The sequence below is a fragment of the Acinonyx jubatus genome, chromosome C1, assembly GCF_027475565.1.
Source record: "Acinonyx jubatus isolate Ajub_Pintada_27869175 chromosome C1, VMU_Ajub_asm_v1.0, whole genome shotgun sequence".
NCBI lineage: Eukaryota > Metazoa > Chordata > Mammalia > Carnivora > Felidae > Acinonyx > Acinonyx jubatus.
In genome coordinates, this window is record NC_069381.1 from 1,507,501 (window position 1) to 1,512,149 (window position 4,649).

Sequence of the window (4,649 nt, forward strand, 5' to 3'; positions counted from 1 at the left end):
GGGCGTAATGAATGCGAGGTATTGTGGGCGTAATCGCCGGGCCGTGCCCAGCCCTATCTGGGAAGCGGTACGCGATCGGCAGGGCTTATTATTTATTTATGCCTTCGCTCGTTTCTGGGGGGGACGGGGAGGGGGGGAGCTTGTCACAGCTGGGGCCGCGTCCGCTGCTCTGTCCCGGCTTCCACACGTTCCTGTCCTGAGGGCATCTGTCTGGGAAAGGGAGGGAGGACCCGGGTGACCTCGGGGAAGGTTCTCATACCCAGGGATCCTTCCAGAATAAGGGAGCAAGCGGTGAGCTCCCGATCCTGACCCCCGGAGGCCAGGGGCCTCACCTGCCCCTTCCCGCACCAGCTTCGGCCCTGGTCCTGGCCCCACCACTGACTTCTTTGAGCTTCTTTGGAGCTGACTGTTTACAAACCTCTTCAGAGCCAGCCCTCTGCTAGGGGCAGGGGAGTCAGAGACCAGCGGACCCCGCTCTGGCCCTTTGCCATTGTGGTGTAGATGGGGCTCCAGAAGTCCGGAGAAGGCATCAGTGTGTGGATGCTGGAGGAGGAGCCTGGCCGTGTGGAGGGTCTCTGGGAGCCCGGAGGGAGGCTGCAGTCATCCTGGGCCTGGGCGACCCATTGTCAGTGTGCCGGGGGGCTCTGGCCAGGGAACCAGAGGGCAGGGGTCTCCCCGTCCACCATCGGCCTGTTCACCTGGATCCTTCCCAGCGCACATCTTGCTTGTCTGGAAGTTTCTTGGCAGGAATTGGTCTCAGCTACAGGTCGGCTCGCCTCCAGCTGCCCTCAGGGAGCCCGTGCTTTCCCCTTTTATACACCAGCTTCTGAGGCCGCGGCGATGGCCTGAGCACGTGCTCCAAGGGCCGGGAAGGGCAGCTCGGAGCAGAGAGCTCAGAAGACACATTTCAGCGTCGGGAGGGGTGTGCATGTCGGAAGTCAGGGCTTGGCTCTGGAATTACCTACTCTTCCTGCTGCCGCCCCTGTGCGTGGCCTGCCCCGGGGGCCCCGGGGTGGGGGACGAGCTGGCTGGGCCTGCAGGGCTGTGGCTCAGGGCAGGGCTGTCGTTCCGTGGGCACGGTCAGCGCAATGCTAGGGCCTCAGGCCCTGGAGCTGGGGACATCACAGTCCTCAGCCACCAGCCAGCATCCTAAGCTGTGCTCCAAAGACCCCAGGCATTTGGTGGCAATCCAGCGGCCTCCTGGGGGTAAGGCGCAGGGTGGCCGAGATTTGCTTCTGCAGAATCAGCTTCATTTCCGCCTTTTTAAATTTGCTTTTCCGCTATTTGATGGTTTGTGTGCAAACAGAGTCCTACTGCTGAGATATGCTGGAAGTCATTTGTCTGCTCAGATGCCCAAGTCACACATGGGGACACTGAGGCTCAGGAGGCCCGAGGCTCATCTGGGATCACGTCGCAGAAGGGGCAGGAAGCCCGACTCCAGTCTGGGGTCCGTGCCTGAGTCGTGCTCCCGGCCGGAAGTGTCAGGAGGGGTGCGGTCTGAGTACAAGGGTTCCTCTCTGCACCCACAGAAACAGGCAGACAGACCCGCGGGCACACCCCGGCCACCCAGCCCACGACACCAGGCCCCGGCCAGCCAAGGCTGCGGGCTGGGCGTGCATCTGTGATCCGTGGCTTTATAAAACGCCTTCTAATGAAAGTCACACAAGGCAGAGGGAGAGGACGGCCCTCACGCGGGGCTGCGTCTCGGAGAAATATGCTTGTTAAAACGTGTAATAAGAGACATAACAAATCCCCAATATTGGGCAAAGCTGTCGTTAAATCCCTTAATGATAGCGGTATTTTTCTGGTGCACTGCACAGGTCTTCATAAACCCCTTTGGTGTGGGGGGGACACCAGGGGTGGAGGGGGTGGGGCTTTTCCTGCAGACTGAGGCCTGGGACCCTGACCTCCCCCACACCTCTGCCCCTTCTCCGAGGTGGCCGTGTCAATGCGTCGCTGTCCGGCCGGGCCCCGAGGCTGGGTCCACGCTGGGCCGGCAGATGCCCACCCTGTGGTCCGCTGAGCTGCCCCTGGTCGGCTGCCCTGTTATTGGGCTCCTCCTGGCTCCGGGGCTGTTTGGTGCGCAGGGGGTTGGGGGTGGGGGAGGCAGGAGGCAGGAGGGTTCTCAGCCAGGCTCCTGGCCTGTGAACTGGAAGGCCTGGGGCTTCAGGGTGTGACCTTGACCTCCCCCGGCATTCTTTCCCATCTGGTGACAGGCCCTAGGAGCCCTGTGAGGAAGAGGAGGAGGGAAGGGGAGGGGAGGAGGGAGAAGTAGGATGAGGGGAGGAGGGAAGGAGAAGGAGGGGGGAGAGGGGGAGAAGGGGGGAGGAGGAGGACGGAGGAAGGAGGGGGAGATGGGGGAGGGAGAGGGGGGAGGGAGAGAAGGAGGAGGGGGGAGCAGGAGGAGGGGGAGGCAGGAGGAGGGGGAGGGGGAGGAGGGAGAGAAGGAGGAGGGGGAGCAGGAGGAGGGAGGAAGGAGGGGGAGGCAGGAGGAGGAGGGGAGAAGGGGGAGAGGGAGGGGGAAGGAGGAGGAGGGTGGGAGGAGGCGGAATGGGAGGAGGGGGAAGGGGAGGAGGGGGAGGAGGAGCGTCTGCCCCAGGCCCCCACCTCCCAGGCACAGCCTTGACCTGAGCAGCACCCTGGGTTTCGCAGGCCTGGCAAATCCTCAGGCCTGAGACCTGGGCGGAGTCACAGGAAGGCCACCGTCTCGCTGCCCGAGCCGAGTCGAGCCCACGAGTCGCGCCAGGAGCCAGAACGGCACCAGCACCCTCCGCCGCGGGCACCAGCAGCACCAGTTTGGGTTGGAATCTGTCACTTGCAATCAATCACAAGGGTCCTAATTAAGGTTCTCCGAGCCTCGGTTTCCCCATCTCCCGGTGGGGCCTTTCCCAGCAGAGACTGCAGCCGGGGGTAGGCCCGACTGGGCCTCAAGCCTTCCTGGGGGTGAAACTCCTGCCCTCTTGACCCTGAACTCCCTGAGGACGGGGCGGGGGGCCGCACAAGGACCGCCACCAAAAGCAGCCTGCCCGGTGAGTCCTCGCATCCCCGGGTGTCTCTGAGCCCTGGTGGTTCAAGGTTTGGGGGACACGGTGTGGTGGCCCGACCTTGGCCTCACCAGAAGGCAGTGTGGCCTCAGCTGAGGGTCGATAGAGATGATGTCTGCCCCTCCCAGCTGCGTGACCGTGAGTCAGTCACTCGACGGCTCCGCTCTCCAGGGCTCGTGTGAAGAGGGAGGTCCCTAAAGGGCGCTCAGCGCCCAACGACCCCCATCCCTCGGGGTCCCAGGCTCGCGGTGCTGTGTGTCCGTCAGGCCGGGCCCCCGTCTCTAGGGCTCCGCCCCCACCTCCCGCCCCTCCCCACGCGGTGCTGATTACGGCTCTGCACCCCACCCCGTCTGTGCCTGCGTGAGGCCGTGCCCCCTGCGCAGACACACAGACACAAACACGCACCTGCTCGTGCACCTGTCTCTGAAGCCCTGCTTTGCACAACCTGGCGGCCGGGGTCTCCAGTGGGGCTGGTTTGGAGGCAGGTCTGAGGGGTAGGAGGTGCCGGTCCGGAGTCAGGCCGGACCCAGAGCACCTGTCTCTCCCGCCACGCATGGGAGACTGAACTCGACTTTGGACGGTCGAGGACACCGCTGTGCGGCTGGGAAGGGGCTGCCTGGGCTCCCCTCCTTCATGGGGAGGACGTGTCTAGGGCTCCCAGCCGCCAGGAGCCTCCACCTTCCCCTCCTGTGCGCCCCCAGCACTGAGGGGCTGGGGGCCCGGAGAGGAGCACTCACACCCTCATCCCCACGACCAGATCAGCACCTACTCATCCTTCAGATGCCCAGAAATGAAGGCCTCCCGGGAGGCCCCAAAGACTCAGCACAAAAGCTCACAGGTGGCCGCACAGGAAGGGGGTCTCTCCTGGGACCGGCAGGGGACCTGGAACCCACCGGCTGGATGGGTGGGGTTGGAGTTGTGGGTTCCTGGGCCTCCTGACCTCTGCCCAGGTGAGCACCGTGCTGTCCACGGCCCCGCAGAGCGGCCCCTCCCAGCAGAGCAGCCGGGGGGCGGGTGGGGACCCTCCTACCCGTTTGGGGACTGAGCCCCAGTGAGGGGAAAGTCAGGGCCGCGCTCCCCGCCCCATCCCTCCCCCTGAGGTCTCTTACCTGTAAAGCAAGCATGCAAATTTAGCGGGGCGGCGATCGACCCCGGGGAGCAGGTGGGTTCGCAGGGGCTGGCTGGGAGCTCGGCCGTGCGGGTCCTCGTTAGGGGACACGCTCACGGGAAGCAGGCCTGCATGGCCGCCGTTCCCAGAGGCTCTCGGCGTCCGTGGCCACCATCCTTCCGGAAAGGCCGATCTGAGCCAGGCCTCACTGCCACACCCCAGAGGTCCTCCCCACAGGAAGCGGGGATGAGGCCACTCTGCTGGCCGGGAGGAGGACGGTGGGAGGGTGACCCTCGCTTGCCTGGGGCTCGGCTGACACAGCACACGCAGCCTTCGCCGGCCTCCCCCCGGGGCGGCGGTTACCAGGCCGACGGGGGACCCAGGTGTGGGGAGTTTAATCGTCCGTGACCTGCCGTCCACTCTTGCTTGGGTGTTAATGGCCAAATGTTTTGCAAGTAAATTACCAGAAAGAGCTATTCCTGAGGGGGGCAGAGGCT

General features: G+C 64.7%; 1 long non-coding RNA gene across 1 annotated transcript in view; it reads right to left on the bottom strand.

The window, feature by feature from the left end:
- LOC113599584 (uncharacterized) overlaps positions 1-2,286 on the bottom strand; it is a 7,064-nt gene extending 4,778 nt beyond the window's left edge. The window contains exons 1-2 of the long non-coding RNA XR_003420505.2: positions 419-2,286; positions 1-210 (exon numbers count right to left, since the gene is read on the bottom strand). The exon at positions 1-210 is cut by the window's left edge and continues 951 nt beyond it. This is a non-coding gene — a long non-coding RNA (uncharacterized LOC113599584). The remainder of the gene's footprint in view (positions 211-418) is intronic.
- Positions 2,287-4,649: the final 2,363 nt, after the last annotated feature.